At 40.2% G+C, this 19,412-nt stretch overlaps 1 long non-coding RNA gene across 1 annotated transcript; it reads left to right on the plus strand.

Moving 5' to 3' along the window:
* Positions 1–484: 484 nt before the first annotated feature.
* On the plus strand, positions 485–13,398 carry LOC121652698. The gene is made up of 3 exons (XR_006012673.1): positions 485–553; positions 6,958–6,965; positions 13,387–13,398. It is a non-coding gene; the product is annotated as an uncharacterized LOC121652698 (long non-coding RNA).
* The last annotated feature ends 6,014 nt before the right edge of the window (positions 13,399–19,412 follow it).

Here is a 19,412-nt window from a genome sequence, read left to right on the forward strand (position 1 = left end):
CGGCTTCTGTCTCTTTCAGCATGCAGGATATAGGCTACTGTAAATGGGCGTGTGTGTGTGTTAATTATCCATTGTGTGGGAAGGATGCTTTAAAGTCCTGAATTACTGTATTGCTCACAATCAGCAAACAGCAGTTTATTTCATGAAAAGGGGGAATACTGTCATAAATTCTTTATTCTCAGACAACAAGATGTGGGTAGAATGACCAAAAATTCTACTCAAGTAAGAGTAGCATTACTCTTACTTAAAAGTACTCGTTCTAAAAAGCCAGTGGAGATTAAACTTTCACCAAATGCAGACACTTTAAATCCAGGTTGAAAACTTTTCTTTTCTCATGTGCAGTAACTTTTAACTTATCTTGTTTCTAATTTTCAGTTCATTTATGATTTCATTGTGATTTTAATGGGATTTTTGCTATTTTTGCCTTGGACTACTTTTTAATACTGTCTTTGCACCATCTGTAATGCTTTACAACACTTTGAGCTGTAACACTTTCAATTGTCCTGCACATGAAAGATTCCATACAAATAAACTTGCGTTGCCTTGCTTAAAAGTTACCCAAGAGTAAAACCTTATTTCTTATTTGAGTACTGACTGTTTCTAACATCTGATTTGTTTAGTTTTTTTAATGACATAAGCAGACATCTAAACCATAATATCATAGTTCGTAGCTAACGCTTATTCATTCCTCCATAGAAAATGTATTGTGGTCTGATTAGCTCATGTGGCATTTGACAAAATGTTTACAAACACAGAAAGGGTTAAGGTTCTCAAAATTTTACATCATGTACCACCTCAGAAGATGTTAGTCTCTCCACCATTACGACAGTCATTAAGATAGAGTATAAAAGACCTCCCATTTTCCACCAGGCACCTGTCAGACAGAAGCAGGTTAGTTGCAAATGAAAATATTATCCATTGTTGAGTGGTGACCGTTATTAGAGTAAACAGTTGGACTTGTACTCAGAAGACTTAAGACGTGACCCGGACTCGTGATTTGAGACTCATGAACAATCTTTTTTTTTTTAATGATTTTCTCTCTGTCCGATCTCCTGTCAGCTGTCATTTTCTCCAGACTTAACTCCGACATAACAGAAGGGGAATCATTCAAAACATTGACAGTACTGGTGAACGCAGCTGTTGCTACAGCACCTGTAACTTTTGGGTATTAAAAACTTATATAAAAAGACCAGTATAAGGGTAGCAAACTGGAATATCTGTGGTATAAAAATCCAAGACGCTGGATCCACCACATCCACTTTTATTCACTTTAAAACACACCTGGAGAGCTTAGTCACTGTAATGTGAAAGCTAAAGATAGCATCTATGTTAGCAACGAGCTTAGAGCCACAGTGGCGTAAACATTAGCTTGCTGCTTTTGTACTAAAATAATGTTAACTCATTGGATTGGCTGTACCAAATGTGTTCAGGAGACGAACGAGACAATTACTGAACACTTTCCATAAACTGTGACTTTGCCATGATGACAATAAACTGGGACCAAACTGGGATCAGACCTACTGTAAACAAGGCAGTTTTACTGGGTCTGTTTATTTAAAAAGTACAACAGGACCTGAAAGTATTAAATCTAAATTAATTAAAATATTGAGCTTTTTTTTTTTTTTATTCAATTTTAAAATGTTTGAAATAAATATTTTTTTACTCATCTCACACAGTTATTTTAAGCCCTTTAAAAAAATGTTCAGATTTTTCTGGTGCGCTAGTGCAGGGATCACTCAACCTGTTGAGCCCCTGTCCTGCAGATTTTACATGTTTACCTGTTGCAATACACTTGAGTCAAATTATTTATGAGTCATTAAGAGGCTCGTACAGAGCTTGACAACAAGCTGTCATGTGGTTCAGGTGTGTTGCAGCAGGGGGACGACAGGTGGTGACTCCTGCACTAACGTGCATCACATTGGTCTTCCTCTCTACAGTCAGGAAAAAAATGTGATGAACTGCAGTATTATTTTCAATTTTCTCTGTGGGTCCAGATGCATTTCAGTTCACATTAAAAACCCTTAAATAAATTATGTTAAAATATATTAATCTGAATACATTTCCATGTTTATCTACAGGTTTCCATATTCAGTAAAGCAAAGAAATCATCCAGAGGAGGAGAGGGACAGAGTGTTTAGCTATCAATCAAAACTCTTACTAAATGCTGGTAGATAAAGGATGAGTACGAATTATATATTTCTTGGATATTATAATGCATCTTCTAACCAGACCAGACAGCAGGCGTTGCATGGCAGATTTCTCATTACAACTAAAAGGGACTTGAGACATGACTTGGACATGCAATAAAGGACTTGTGAACACCTCTGTATCACATGACATCTTCGCAGCACCATGACAATAAATCCAGGTCACCTGGCGTGGCTGGAAAGTTCAGGCCAGAGTTGAGGCCAGAGGTTTTCATCCCTCTCAGTTTTAACATTGTAGACATCTGTCTGCATTTTTCATGTGTTTTCTTTTTCCTGTCTGCTAGGTGTGAAGAGTTCATACTGCTATGCTGCCATGGTTTATATTGGTCATGTGACTGCACAGCTACCTCTGACTGGTAAAACGGAGTCATGATGATTGTTACTACGTCTGATTGGGGAAACTGGTGGTCTTTCTCTGGCAAAAATAAAGTCAATATATATATAACTGAATACATGGTGAACAAAGAAAAGGGACTGAGGTCGAGGGTTGCTCAGTGTAAGAGTAACATTTCTTCTTGACCAATGTATTCATATAAAAGTAAAATGTATGCTGCAGTAAAACTACTTTTAGTACTTTGTTAGTTACTCAAGTAAATGTAACAGAGTAAATGTAACTCATTACTGACCCACAGAAACACATACAGTGCAGAAGCACACACACACATACCTCCTCCTCTATTAGCCCTGCGCCCTGGAGATTCCCCATTACTAATTAAAACTCCTGTCAAACTCTCTGCCAGGACCGTGGTCACCATCATGTTGATGAGAACAACACTGATGAGCACAAGTTTATACTTTACCACATGATTTAAACTGGTCCCACTTCAGTCTTTCATCATATTAAAAATGTGATTATCTGGTCTCCTGTGCTGATTAGTCCATTATTAATCCAACAGGTAACCCAACCTTTTCTGTAAGTATTGTTTCCTGTAACTGCAAGAGTTGAAGTTTCAGCCCAGGTCCTTGATTTCTACAGAGTCAAGTCATGCACATAATCTTATATCTGGTTTTGAACCAGTTCTCATTCTTAACTTCCATTCATTCATTCTCTGTCCTGCTTAGTCCATTATGGGTCCCGGGTAAGCTGGAGCCTATTTAGCAGGTAAGATGCAGGGTGCACCCTGGACAGGTCACCAGTCCATCGCAGGGCCAACACAGATAGGGACAAACAACCATTCACACTCACACCCACAGGGAGAATTTAAAGTTTAACCAATTAACCTAACCTAACCCTAACATGGAGAACCCGGTGAAAACCCACACATACCACTCCCCAGGTTCAAACCTTGCCCCAGCTGAGGCTCGAACCAGCAACCTTCTTGCTGTGATGCTAACCACCACACCGCCGTGCAGCCCTCATTCTCAACTTGATTTGGAAATGTTGGTGAACAGTTCTGTAAAAGTTGGTATCGATTTAGTAGTAAATCAGCAGTAATGATTCTGATACTTTTTAATTATGAAAGCTGCTTCTGCACTTTCATCTTGAGGAGAGCAGTGTGTCATAATCTATGATTATAACTTTTGACAAAAAGATTAAATACCTGATTAAAAGTGAAAACTCCAGTTGACTCTTCTCAGTTTTTGACCCTACAGCCCTAGGGTCCAAAGCAAAATATTCAATTAACTTTTTGTTTCCTGCTCTGTAGGAGCCCGTCCACACTGGTGCTGTTTGGTTGGTCCACTTCTGTGGATGGTATGGTTCATTTGGAGTAGTGTGAATGTTCACACTTTGGTTCCAACCAAAGAAGCAAACTCTGATCCACTTGAAAGCCAGGGGTCTTTGGGCACATTTACACTGGGAAATTTAATACATTTAGTCCAGGGACCAGCGTTCGGTAAGGAAATCTAGGTGTTTTAAAATGCATTCCCACCAAGCCTTTTTCAGTTATCACTAATACCAGAATATCTTACCACCTCTAGTTGTTAATGTTTGTTTTTATGCTTTTTTGTCAGTAACAAGAAAACATTAACTAAAGCTAGCCGTTCCCATAAAAAGGACCATTAAAAATGAAATACCACTTTAAATTTTACTTTTAATGTGGAAATTTTAGTTTCTAATATTCCTTCCCAGACACAGAAAAAGGCCATTTGGAACAAAAACAGCACTACCATAAACAAATATGGAAGCATAAACAATCTGTAGGAATTTAAAATATGCAGTATTCACTTGTAGATAAAGAGAAAAATATGGGAAGAAACAAATCTCTATGTCTAAGCAAAATTACTTTGCACAATAAGGAATAAAAGAATATGCTAACAACAATTGTCACAAAAATTACAATACTGAAGATAACTGCAACACTTGAAGTATGTTAAATCTATTTGTAGAGGAGGTGTTGAGGAGCTCAGGCTAATTTTTTTTTTTTTTTAAACCTTTTAAGATCCCTGGAAGTGAAGGGAACTAAAGTGCAAACACTGTAGGATTTCTGTGACTGCTGCTGTAGTGGAAACAAACACTGGTGTGGTGGACTCGACCCTTTCCTTTGAGGCAGCCCTCAGATATGTAAGGCCAATGCAGCCTAGCAATAAGTGAAGAATTACCATGGAAGCACTCCTGATTTGAGCCCTGTAGGTTACTTTTCGCAGCTTGTTTACAGTTGGGCTCACTGAAGGTTGACCTCGGCTCTTGTCAACCTTGAGCAGGTCTCTGACTCCAGGCCTGTCCCGTCCAACGCCTGAATCCATTTGTGGATCTTGAAGGGCTGAGGGGTCAGCTTCGTTCTTACACCGTCAAGCCCCCTTGCCTGGATCCTCACTCTGCCAGCTCCACTTACCGTCTCCTGCCCCTTCTCCTGCTCCCTCTCCAATCCGCTGCTACCTCCGACCGACCCCGATACATAGCAGAGCACCACAAGACATGTTTCCCTCTCAGCCAGCAAGGAGGGTTATGTGTTGTGTTATCTTTCACTATCTGTGCCTTTCTCCATTCTCTTTTTTTTTCTCTCTGACTGTCGACTCACATTGCATTACAGCTGTGTGCAATAAGACTGCAAGCCATTGCAAAGGATCAGCTTCTATTAGGGCGCCTATTATCATCCCAAATCAGTCGTATTTTAGCATTTAAGTGTCGAAAGTTCACGCTGAATTTTCCAGCAATGCGCCTTAAGGTACAGAAAGCACATCAGGCAGCCGCCGATAACATGTTCTCTCTCTTTTTTTTCCCTTCTCTTTTTCTCTAACATGCTGACGGTTTGTGAAATTACAAGGGATTTCGCAGGGCCAGTGTTGGGTGTGATGAAATGCTTGCTGAATGTGCCTGGCACTAGCAATAAATGTTCACAATGTTCAGCCAGTGTTGCATTGTGCAACAAATATTAAGCTAATCATCAGTCACTTTTGTCTTCTAGGCAACACTGGAGCCCTCTCTATAATCCTATTTACCATTTCCACTGAAGCCACCCCCCTCCCATGCCCACTGCTCTGCCCACCCCCTGCTACCCCACGCACACACCACCGCCGCCACCCCATCCGACCCGAGGCTGTTCATCTCTAATGAAAGAGAAGATAACACACAGACAGTCGGGATCACACACTTAGATGCCTGCCCTACATAGTGCTTTTTTCTTCCACCAAATACTTCACAAGATGTCACTGACATTATTTAAAGTGATTACATTTAGCAGAAGTGAATGTCATGGAACAGCACAATTACTCTCTTGGCAAATTTAGCCCTTTTGACAATTTCCCCCTACAGGTTAGCTCCACCCCCGTCACAGCGTGCATATAAAGCCAACAAACACAAGATGTCTTGTCATCTATCCTGTGAAACCTTTTGTATCATGAAACAAAGAAAATGCAGGCTTATGTCCCAATCCAAGAGGAAACATTAGCTGTCGGGCGAGTTCATTTCAGTGAACAGGATGGGAACATTGGTGCTGGCTTTGCTACCACACTTTCAGGTTAAACAGCTCATTTCTAAATTTTAAAATTTAAATACTTTTAATAACATTATGTGGACATGTATCTAGTAAAGATAACAGAGAAATCTGTTTGGTGCAAAACATTCAAAATCTAATAAAAAGGTTGAAAATCTATCTGAAGTCTGTGCAGACATGCACACACATGCAGAGTCATTCTCTCTTACGCACACACACAAAATAATTAAGATTTTGTTCACAAGGACGTGCAGAGCCTGCAGCCAGAGCTTAATTGCACGAGCTATCATTACGCGGAAAATCAACAATTTTAAAAATACACTGAACACCTTTCATCTTCACCCTCCTCTAATCGCACCAGTAAGAGCCGTCTGGAAGGGAGCTTGATGTAGTCAAACTATCTAAACAGCGCCAGCGGGTGCCTCACAATCAGCACCACTGATGCAGATACTTTTGGACACATCAGAGTGCTGCAACGCCGCCTCGCGCTGCTGCCATCCTCTCACCATCTTGTCTCCAATAGGGAATCAGATGTGACCCCATGTGCCATGTTTGCCTGATTTGCCCATGGTGAACAGCAGACAAATGGACCAGAGTCGCACATACCGCCACAAATCTCTCCCCACTGTGTGTGCTTTAGAGAAGTCATTTGGAGATTGGTGTTGAAACCAAACTGTTACTCATTTCTGGCTTTTCAGAAAAGCAAGGATGTACTTGTCTCCCGTTTTTGCCAACTGAAGCTCAGCCCTTAGGGAAACGATATAATGAGGATCTGTATGCCGAGTCCATGCCTCATTTCAATTGTAAACGCTGCTCAGTCCTTGCACTTTGGACCAGTGATGGTTGAATTATGGGCCATGCCCAAAACATGAAAGTACGTCATGTCTGCTCAATGTGCTGCCTCACTTTTTACAGATTTCAGAGGTGATTTTATGTTTACATTTTTTGGTGATAAGGCAGAGGGTTTCTCAAAAGCTTCCAGCAATTAATTTAATAACAAAAAAATGCATATATATTGTTCTCAATGTGCACACATGGGAAGCTAATTTAGAGCTGCCAAGCATTTTGCTGCAGCTGAATAATTGAATAGTTCTGGTGAGCGTGTTTGTAGCAATTAGCCGAAGCAAGCTTAGCGAATGTATGGCGTTCCAGGTTAAAGGTCAACTCACATTTGAGGCAGTCAAACTCCCAATTTACACATGGTGGCCCAACCTCTTAGCCTTAATATTGACAAATGCATAACAGCAGTGTCAAGTGCTCAAGGGTGATCTACTTTTTCTCCTGATGTGGGGCTCCCTGGAGTATGGAGCAGAAACATATTCTCTTCAAACAATCCCAATGACAGCCAAATAGCCTGCTTGTCGCTTGTAAAAAACCTTCTAATGATGCGTGTCGGGGGAGCGCCCTGCCTTCTTGTAGCAGACGACTCCCCTGTGTACAAGGAAAAAGCAGAAGGGAAAAAAAAAATAATCATGTTTCCCCTCAAATCATTCCCCCTCATGAAACCCAACGACACCCGAGCATCTAAACAAACCTCTCTTCTCAGGTTCTCTCGCACCTCCTTCCCTTCTGCTTTTCTGATCCGCTAAGTCAACATTCATTACAATAACCATTAAATTTCCATTTTCAAACAGTATTTGCACATATGTGCAGACTGGAATATCTATTGGGAAAAAATTGGACATGATAGGTACATGAGTGGAAGCACGGGCTCTTCATGCTGCCGTTGCATCAGCGTAACGTGGAAGCAACACTTCCATCCAGGTCCCCCTCCTCCCCTTACCTTTCATATGAAAATTAGAACAAAGATGATAGGAAGTTGGATGTTTGCTGTCTGGGGCTTAATGTTCACTCAGGAAATATTGGGGGAAAGAAAACAAAATCACCTTCGTGTATCTCTAATATGATTTCTTGTTAGATATTGTAATCTCAGCAGCCACATGTCATCACATTTTAGGTTTGAAATGCTACCAGCTAAACTTAGATATGCTTATTTTTTAAAGTTTTTCCTCTGTGTTAACTTGTCTGTGTTAACTTTTACAGGTTAACTATCTTAACCTGTATTTCAGAAAGAATAATTATTTGATAGATTGACTGTTAGGTCGATTACATTGCTTAAATAAATAGAATTAAGTGAAACAGTTTCTGAGCTTTGATTTTTATTTTAGATTTTTCCTCTAGTTTGCATGTTAAATTTGAAACCTGATCTCACAGAATTATGTGAGATGAACATGAATGTCTCTACATTTATTTATGTGTTCCCAGCACATAATTGTTCAAAATTACATGCCGGGATCTTGTCAATAAGTGCTGAAACGTTGTGGTTACTTGTGGTCCACTCACGTGTTTCTGTGGGATCAGGTAATAAATTTACATTCCTTGTTCACTAAATATAGATTATTTTATCTTTTTAACAGCAAAACTTTAATGGCTAAATCACACTGAGTTACGCACCCCTTGTTCAACAATGTGTAGCCTTCATAAAACAATAATTTACCAAGAAGTTCACATCCTAATAAGATCATTAGAGAGCTAATAGGATGAAATCTTGATCTTAAGGGTGCAGGCGAGTTCACTGCAAGATCACAGAGCCTCTATTAAAAACATATCTTTTTCATGTTCCCTGAGTGCATGACAGGGTGGCCAATGAGAGAGCAGGAGGTTCTGTGTCTTAATGCCAAGAAAGTGGGAGTGCTAACGGGTCCTGATTAGCTCCGTTTATCTCTAATTAATTACCTTTACCTAATTAGATGCTCTGTTTCAGCTAGACGTGGAGTCAAGTAGACCAGATTATTAGTGTGCTCATTGGGCCTTTATAAAGGGCTGAAATTAATGTTACGTGCAAAAGAATCCGCTGCTGTAATTGCACAGGTGTTGCCTTATGGCAACACTTCATCATCTGCTTCCAGAGATTATTAGCATGGATTCGTACAAAGGGACTATTCTGTGAACTGCACCATTGCAACAGCTCATTAGTTAGGCTTGTTATTGTATTATTTATTACATTTGGCCTTCCCCCATTGCCCATATTGATTCACTGGCCCTGTTTTTTTTTTTTTTTTTTTACTCCTCTTCTTCTTGGTTGACTGTTATTTCATAGCCAGTTAGTGAGTTAATTTCAAAGCTGGTTTTAGATAAGACTGGAAGCTATAGAGGCAGAAAAAGTGGAAGAGTATACTCTCAATCCAACATCTCCAAGAAAACCCCAAATACATTCTCAAGCTGCTTCCTCAGATAAACACGAAAAACACAACACAAAGATTGCAAAAGCTTTGGCAAAATTAATTAGATAACTAACATAACATTGATAAAATTATACACTGAAATCCCCATTGTGGGTTTTGTGGAGGATATTATCAGAAACTTGTGAAAGTTGGGCTAAAAAATCTAGATCTTTTAATGAGCTTCCTTGTAAACCAGCAGCCCAGCCCGTTTTAAATATAGCCTTACTACGTATTTTTTCTTTTGATCGTGAAAACATTTATGTTTCCTTATTAGCAAAAAGATTCAAGCTACAAAGAAGAAGTGAGCCAAAAGAGGAGGAAACCATATTTAAAAGCATATTGCTTTTTTGCTAGCATGATTGTTCAGACTGTTAGCTTATCCTAAAACAAAAGGTGGAAACCAGACAAAGCACAGCTCTGTTCCTGCTAGCAAGTCTAAGATCATCAATTACCTCTCTTACTGTCAGACAGAGCTCCATTAGTCATTTGGTTGTATTGTAGCCTGTATGCCAAGCTAAAACAACCTCATCGCCCACCGAATGTTCCAGAAAGGCAAAATACCATTTCAGTAACCTTTTACAAGTTATGCTGAACTTAAAAAAATAAATAAATAAAAGGAGATAAATAAAATAACTAGGTGGACCCAAATTCAAGAGGAGAGGGTGAAATGAACACCTGAAAAACCACATCTGACCATGACGCATGTGGAGATACTCCATGCGCTGGTTGCCTAGGTAACCCTTTAGCCTAAAGTTTGATACACAGTTGACTGAGAGTCTTTTCTCAAACAAAATGCCCCATAACTAAAAATATATACGTATAATACTGGAATATCAACAAATGCGGTAATATACAACAAGCTCCACAGTTTACTGCTAAATGACTTACCTCTTTCACAGAGTGCAACAGTCTCTGACTCCAAGTTTAGGGCCATCACTGACAGACCGTACAGGCGACTGTGAAGACACCTCTGTTTATGAACCTGTGCCTCAAGTTAATTTTGCACCAGTACACACCAATCACACTGCACACACTTGGTTAGAAAAATTGTGAGGTGCAAAACTGTGAGGTGGCAGTGTATGCTAGCTGTAAAAAAAAAAAACACTTTTGGAACTACTATGCACAAGTAACACAGTCTCACATCAGAATGTGTAATGTTGGTCAACAAAATGCAGCACATACACAATAAACGCAATAAATGAGCTAAAAAAATTATCAAAATGATGTCTGTGTCTGTTTGTGTGTATTTAGACCAAGTAATGCAAGTGAATGAAGGCTGAGTCCCATACGACCCAATATTTCCCTCCATATACGGAGGTAGACAAGTGACACAATTCAATGAAGAATTACATCATTAATTTATTATTAGATTAAAATAGGAAATAAATACATAAATAAATCAAATGTGTTACAGATTTAATTAAAAGATCAGTTCATTTTATGTGAAAACATGTAATTATTTATTTATTTCATGGTTCTTCTGCTGCAGAGATTAATTTTATGTCAGCTTCCTCCATCAAACCTTTCTGACCGAGATATTGACTGTAGTAACTATAAACTTCGAAGCTGTCCATTATTTCTCTGGTGCCATGACATAACGCCTTGTACACAGAATAGGAAACCTTCCTATAGGACAAACCAAATGTTTTCATACAAAAGACTGTAGCTGTGGAGCGCCTGAGGGCATCACCTGGAGGTACCTAGGAAAATGTGGTCTAAGTATATGGATAAATATATGGAAAATAGATGAATTAAGAAATAGGCAATATTTCCATTAACCATAAAGGTAATTCTGTCACCTAATGTATTAGAGTATTTTACTGCAGTGATCTGTTATCTGGTATTAATTGCAGGGACTTGCTGCCACTGTTCAATCTGCAATGAAGGTTTAAAATAATTCCTGATGTGATGGAGTTCCGGAAACTTAAAATAATTATTAAATAGAGAAATAATTCTGTTTTTAGATCATTGCTTAATGACCTAAAAACACTTTTGGTTTAATTATATGTATCTATTTGCAATTTTAATACATTTACTAATTAAAGATTTAAGTAATCATTGATATATATTTAGTTTATTTCATATGGTTGTTTTAAATTTTAATAAATCAGTGATACCCTTAACGATTTAATTTGGTAGCTGTTTAAAGAGCTAAGGCACTTTTCTTCTTCCATAGATTCTAAGTGCAAAATCATTTTTTTAACACATTTAAAAACAATTAGGCCAAAGTGCTTTCCCAGTAAAAAAAAAGCCACACAGTTTTAAATGGAGCAGATGTTTGAGCTGTTCTTTTTTGTACTGGTAAATTGTTACAAAAAGTACAGCCACCTACTGAAAAAGCTTTTCTTTTTTTTTTATTTCTTTTTCAGGGTCTTTTCCTGAGTCGAAAGGGGTATCTGATTGGATGAGCACTCCACCAGGGATAAGGTGTTTAAAGATACAGACGTTCACACAAACACGATGGTGCCAGACCAATTTAAACCTTAAAAAGTAGCAATAAAAACATAAAATCTCTTCTAAAATGGATGGAAACCCAGTGGGGTGATGCCTAAACTGCCAAAACTGGGGTAATATGCTCATATCATCTGATCCCAGTCAAGGGACAAGCAGCAGCCTTTTGCACTGCCTGAAGATGACGTAGAGACGACTGATTCAAACCGACATACAAGGAATTATGATAATCCAGTTGTGTGGTTATAAAAGCATATGTGACTCTTTTGAGGTTGTTGTAAGGTAGATATGGCTTCACTTTGGCCAATGGTTGTAACTGGAAAAAAATACTTTTGACAAATGAACTGATCTGATCAATTTTCACAATTTCTGAACCTATTTGTGACACTTTTACATTTTGGTGAAAAAGGATAAAAGGGAGCATTTTCCTGTAAAAACTGAATGGGCACAAGAGCAGCAATGGCAAGTTAAACTGAAGACACAGCAGTCACTCTCGCTTTCGAGCCACTACTGTACCACTGGAATAACTACATGGGGGATATTCCCACTAAGAGAAAAAACAAGAACTTGTTATTCAGATAGTTTAGTAAAAGATCACTAACCTTAGAGACAAAGTGCCCAACATGATGTTTCTAGCATCGGTCTTCTAAACTCTCACTACAGTCTCTTTATACCTGTAGTGGAGATATACGGGCCCCGCCTGCTTGGAACTAACTTATTAATCAATAAGTTTAAGAAAGTGAATGAGTGTACAGTTAGTCAGATAGATTACCTGAGGTCGATCAAACAGTGGAATAATCCATTTTGTGTAAAACCCGAATGTCATTGTGTTGTTATGTTGCCTGGCAACCAATTTAATTTTCAGTAGGCGATTTATGTTAACACCTTGACATCTCAGGATGTGACCAGTGCACAAATATTATACCCCAACAACGACTAGCAATGATGGATGGTATCGTGCATCATGTTCATAGTTCAGCTGAACCGTTGTGAAAGGAAAAGTGAAGAGTAGACGTCCAGGACATGCAGTGTTTTGGTCAGCTGTGATAGTTATTAAAGCCCACTGACTGCAGTGAAAGCCAATGCAGACGGGAGAATTCTTCCTATTTCATAGGCAGGGTCTTTCTACTCATTACTCTACAGCTCCACCAGCTGTTTTTTTATTTTTTGTGTTTTTTTCATTTTCCCTCTCCAATCTCACATTGTGTTGCTCTGGAAGAAGAAAAAACAAAACAAGGCTGACAGCTTGAGGAAGGCTGATATCCTGGCACTCATTGGTAAAGAAGTGCATAATGCGGTGAAGTGAGGGCTGTGGAGGCAGAGAAAGAGGGCCTCAGGGAAGCGCTCCAGTGGACATGCATATGGTCCTCTCCTGGTTAGCTTCTCCACCACTTCCTCCTCCCCACTTACGGGCCCTCACAACCTCGTCTTATGGCACCTTTGCCAATAAGAATGGGCAAGGCAGCTGAAACCAAGCATGCTCAAGGCCACTGACCTGGAAATGTGGCTCAACCTAGCAAGCCCACTCACTAGCCCCTACTGGATTTGTATGGCCGGGAGAATGTGTACACCACCCCCCCACCCTCCACCCATATGCACACTTCATATCACACTGCCCCTAACAGTCAGTTTACTGGCAGTGTTATTATTTTCCTTCAATACATGTGCAAATCGTCAGTCTAAATATGTATACAAGCCTGACAAGGCAGATTAAAATGTCAATATCCTCCAACACGTGTTGTCATGTTAGCATCAAGCATTAGCGCTAAGGGAAGTGAAAGCTTCAGAAGATTAGGAAGTTAAGAGTCTGTGTCTGAGGGTTTTCTTTTAAAGTTCTCGACTATAATTGTCTTTAGTTGGCTGTGAAGGATGTGGAGATGAATTTCTTCTTCACCCCTCCATCTTTACCTTCTTTCATCAGGTTTGTAAGTTATCACACTGTGTGACAGTTTCAAATGAAGACACACTTCACTTTTATTCAACACTACCCTATCATTTAAAAAAAAAAAAAAAAAACCAGCACGCCATGTTTGTTTAACAGTTCTGAATGAGTGAAATTAACAAAGATGATGTGACACTATCTGTCACCAGCCATTACAAATCAATGGGCTTTCCACTCGTTCGGGCATATTCCCAGTGGTTCCACTTCTTTAAAAGTACAGCAGGTATTTTAATACGTGATGAAAGGCTCGTTTCGTAGCCGTGCATGAAGTATGAGGGACATGTGACGACTGGGATGCGACCCCCATCTCAGAAGCTTCTTGCTGAGACAAGGCAAGATGAGGAATCAAGCATCACTTTCGAGATATGATTGCAGGTTTTAAACTGAAGTATCTTAACTTGTGTCACGTTTAGAAACAATTAGAGCCCATTTGATGTTTGACGTTAGACTGGGGGGGCTCATTTTAGACGTTTAGCATTTCAAGCATGTTGACATATTCGACTTGAAACTAAAAAGCTGTACTTCACTGATGGCATAATGACAGACATGGCTTTAGTTTTACTTACACCTGTGTCATAATCATGTAAACATGACCTAAATTGGCTCCATATTGTCTAATGATGTTAATTCTTTCATTCTATTATGATACATATACATCTGACAGCATGGCACTGATTTAAAGCAGGATGTTGTTTGCTTGATCGTTTACATCTCTACTTCTTTAAAAGCAGCGAAATGTTGAATAAAGGCCCCTCTGCCAGTTAAAGGTCACTCAACCAAGAGCAAAGAGAAAAAAATCCTCCTGCTTCTCAACCCATTTCTTGAAAATTGTGGGTGGAGTGTAGCAGTGTCTCTCACACTCTCTCTCCCTGACACAATCCCGCCGCACTGCTGTCCTCAGCATCTCCGTGGGGCGGTGACTAATTGCCCCCGTAAATCACTGTGCGGGCCGCGCGATCCTCCGTTTATTTTTCCTGACAGTAATTTAGTGCTTGCTCTTTTACACACTTGTCATCGCGTGTTTTTCCTCACATTAGAGGCTGGTGGAAAAAGGACGGTAATTAACGGTGCGACGCGCGCTCACCATGCCTCTTTCATCATGGTGTGATAATTGTGCTCCTTGTCTGTCACAGTAACCTCTCAGTTTCCCCTGGAACTTCCTCTGTGCTATTTGTCAACCCCAAGAAAATGGGAAGGATTCTCGGGGCCTGGCTGCGATTCCACTCGCCTTGCTACCGGTTTTCCTATTTGTATCACGACTGGGTCATTTATATTTCACACATAACTTGTCAAAAATATTAGCCCTATCCTGCACAAGAAGGTAAAAGATATATGGTAAACACACCTGAGTGCTTGATAGCTGAGGAGTTTCACGGCCTCCGAGCTTTTTATTTCCTCAGTATTTTTTATTCCGGTGAGGAGGGGAGGTCGCAGAGGAGTTGGCAGGGACAGCCTAATAAACAGTTCTTGCATTCATAGTGCTGAGATGCAAAAGCCAGGGCAGTGGGGATGTGCAGAACAGCTGAGACTATAGAAAACCCATTCAATGAACTAATCTATTTACAGGAAAGCCCAGTTCACTCATCTCCTTAGAATCTGCAGTGGGATAATGCAGCGTATATGCTGTACAACATGTCATATTCTATTTTTATCAGCTGTGGGCAGGTGATTCACTGTCTACCTTGTTATCCTCTGCTGTTCCATGCTGGAGATGTACAGTATCCATCACCCATAACCTGCACCCCAGAGGTTAAGTCATCAATAACTTTGGTGCTGAAAATATTGCAGAGGACTTGGAGGTTTGCGTAAGGTCCTTTGACTGGCTGTCTGCGTCCCGCTCCTCGTCCCCCTGCACCCCCTTCTCTCAACTTCTCCAGGATTTTTTAATATCTTTATTCTCCTGTCACAGACAGGGGCTAATGGGATGTGTGGTCAAGATTTCAGGATCCATCACTGGCTTGCTGAAGAATTAGCATGGGCCCCATGCATCACCTGCCAGAGCTGTCAGGCCTGCTGTCTACCGCGCTTCATTATAGCACTGGCACTGTGCTGCCTGTCTCCCCTCTGCGCTTGCCTTTCCCCAGCCAGAAACTGTGCCCGACAAGAAAGAAAAAAATTAAAAAAAGGAAAAAGACCTCACCACGCCCCTCATGTCAGCCCCGGTCACCAGCCACTAAATTAGGATACACTGTCGTGCTTTTGGAAATTAGGAAGAGGAGCGGACAGAGTGAGGACTGCTCTCAGAGACAAGCACCTCTCCATCCTTCCTCTTATCCTTCCACTCCTCCTCCTCTCGGAGACATAGCTGCAAGGGCCGCTTTTCCTTTTTTATCAGGAGTAAAAAGTCTTTAAAAACTATTAGGGTAATTAAGCAGCATTTGGCCCCTGTCGTGCTGAAGGAACTATTTGATTACTCATGTCCCTCTGGTTGGGAGTAGGGGGTACTGCTCTCATTTTTTGGTGGCTAACCCCCTTGTGCCTCATTCACAGCCTGGGCCCAGAAAACCCCTCGAGAGCCATTCTTTATGTCTCCTCTGCAGCGCAGATTAGACCGGCAGTGCTAAGAAGGTCACAGTGAAAATGAAGAGAGCAAAGCAGGACTACAGCTGGGGACCCTGCCCCGGTCCTTTTCCCTCTCCATCTTATTAGCAAATCAAAGCTGCCTTCAGAAAGATTCACACTCCTCACCTGATTTTGTCCTTTTTCGCTAATCACATAGCCACTTTGCCTTGACTGACAGTTTTCTTTATAATTGGCCCATGATCTGGCAAGGATCTAATAACCAGAAAATCCCCTCTGAGGGTCCGTTAGGCTTGGACGACCTGTCTACACACACGCACAGCCTCCACCATCCCCCTAGCACCATCTGCAAAGGGCCGTTGCCATGCCACACTGTTTGTGCACGACAGCGGCAAGCTAATCTTAACGTTCAATAATGGTGTGAATATTCAATGAGCAGCTCTGGCAGCGGATCCACAGTAGCACACTCTAATTACTGTTCATTTGCCAGAGTATCAAAGCCTAATTACTGTTCATTTTAATGCTCCAGAGAAAAGGGAGGAGAGTCAAGGCAGGGTTAGAGGAAGATGCCCTCGAGAGATCAGTAAGTCAGTCTTTATCCGTCTCCTTCGCTGTCTCTGCTAACAGCCAGTTCATTGTTTCTGTGTGAGCGTCTGTGTACATCCTGCATGTATTTGTGCCTCTGTATATTTTATTGAGCAAGCAAACATGCAGAATTTCTTCAAACAAACACGTTAATCAATCACAGAGACAGCTTAAAGAGAAAAAGGGAAGACATGAGACGGAGGAAAGAGACAGGGCCCGTAATCCAGAGCTTATTGTTTCTTTTCTCTCCTTTATCTGTTTAATGTGTTTTGGGTAAATATCAGACAAGGAAAGGGAGGGGACCGCCGTCATAGTGTCTTTGCCTTCATCAGAAGAAAGCTCACTTCTCTCTCTTTTTTTTCCTTCTCACCTAATCCTGACAGAAGCCACCACAATCACTATCTGCCACCCGTTTGACAGTTTCTGTCTCCAATTAGCAGCTAAATCAGCATCTCCCCAAACAAGAAAACGGAGCAATTTATACGTCTATTATTTAGTGCTTGTCTGAGTGGATATTCTTCCCTTTTTCATTCACACTCTTCTTCATTCTCACTCCGTCACATTAGAAAACAGACAACTGCAATGCAGTTAGCGGCTCGTTGGAGCTCTCAGATCTGCGGCCTCTCTGTGACGGCGCACAAGGCCCTCACGGATGGGGAATAAGCCCCATCTTCACCCAATCAGTTTTTCCTGTGAATTTTCCGCCCCTTGCTCCGCTAAAATTTACAAGGCATCGACAACCCTTTTAATGAGGCACACCAAGCTGTTTGCTGCCTTTCCCCACGATAGGATGTTAAATGAAAAGCTGCGTGTAACATACCAGGATTGTTATCATTCAATCTGCTTGGGACCGCAAACTGGTCATTATCCTGCCATTATTTTCCTTGATTTACAGTTGCGGGCGGAGGAGGCGATTGCCTCGGCTTGTTCGCCCCCTCAGTGGGACGGATGGGAACCAGCTTGAAAATTTGCATTTACATGATCCGGCTGAGCAGCTTATTAGGCCTGGATATTTATTTTCCACTTAAACCCATGTTTGATTACACTTTAATAAAGGATAGGAAAAGCACTGAGCTGGCTGGGACTAACTGATCCTGCCCAGTGGTTTCTTTGGGATTTTGTGTAATGAAATGAGGGGGACAAAGGATAAGGAAGACTGTAGTTACAAAGAAGAAGATGAGGATGATTTGCAGGACAAGAGCAAGGGGATGCACCATGTGCGATCATAACAATTCCCTCAGAACAGCTAAACCATTATTGTCAGAGAGAAGGTAATCATGCAGGATAACAAAGAGATTTGAGAAAAACAGATCACAGAAAGATACTTCAAGCAGGTTAATATTGCTGTTAGAAAGAAAATGACAAACATCAATCCAGTAAACTACATCACAAACAACAATGTACACAACTGGGTAGATACTGTATGCACTGCATGCTCAGATTAACTGGAAGCAGGAAGGACATGACTGCAACACAAGGGCGGCAGGAATTTAATCTAAAATAAATAATTCTGTTTTAATAAACAATACTGTGTATTAAAATCGAATAAACTGCACCATCTGATGGAAAACAGTGTAATATGCCCAAAAGTAAATTAAAAATCTATTAACCCGACAGTTATTGTTGTGTTTCATAACCTTTGTTCTCTCCTCACATTTGGCACCCTCGGATGGATCTCTGCTATTTCATACATACATCAACATTTTTTCATGAATCATTTCAGCAACTTCTGTCCTGCTCAAAACTACAAACATTCAATCATTTATAAGATTTTAACCCTTTAAATGCCAGTTTGAACATTTGAATTACTGACTTCTTCATTACAAAAAAAACACAAAACCTGAATTATTTTCCATATTATAAATATTAGAGATGAGTCTTGGTCTTGGTAATTGAACACTTGCATATGTCAAAGACTAGCAACAAAATTGTTTTGATTCCATTTGTACTTTTTATGTAGTGTTGGAAATTCCCTCTGGGCACCCTCACAGCAAAAATGTACATGCGCATAACAATTACTATAAAATCATCATACATCAGTATTTATTTTTTCTGTTGTTTTCTGCTTTTTTAAAATCACTTGAACACCTTCGGACCTGATGTGAGTCTTGAGTATGTCAAAGATTGACAGCAAAATTGATTTGATCGCATTAGTATTTTTTACGTAGTATTAGCTACTTTCTCTGTTGACCTTTGTGGCTGAAAGTGTCCTATTGACTTCCATTAAAGCTACACATTTTAATCTCACTGTCATTGCATTTTAAAACTATTAATGCTTTAATGTCAGCTTTTCATGTGTAAGAAAAGTAGGGAAATTTTACAGTTTCACTTCATTCTACCAAATTTAACTGGTAGACGCAGGGAATCCTGGTATTTTTGTTTTATTATGAAATCATGGGCCGCTAACAGTGATTCCTTTGCACATGTGTATATTCTTTTCTGATTATCAAAACCTTGATTAGATTTGGATTAGAAATTTGTTTCACCCATCACCCTGGTGGTCCCAACCGCTCCATAATATAAATGGCAAAAATACCAGTATTCCCTGCATCTGCCTATAATGAGGGACCAGTTGAATTTGATGGAATGAAGTAAAATTGTCAAATGT

The sequence above is a fragment of the Melanotaenia boesemani genome, chromosome 14 (assembly GCF_017639745.1).
Source record: "Melanotaenia boesemani isolate fMelBoe1 chromosome 14, fMelBoe1.pri, whole genome shotgun sequence".
Lineage (NCBI taxonomy): Eukaryota > Metazoa > Chordata > Actinopteri > Atheriniformes > Melanotaeniidae > Melanotaenia > Melanotaenia boesemani.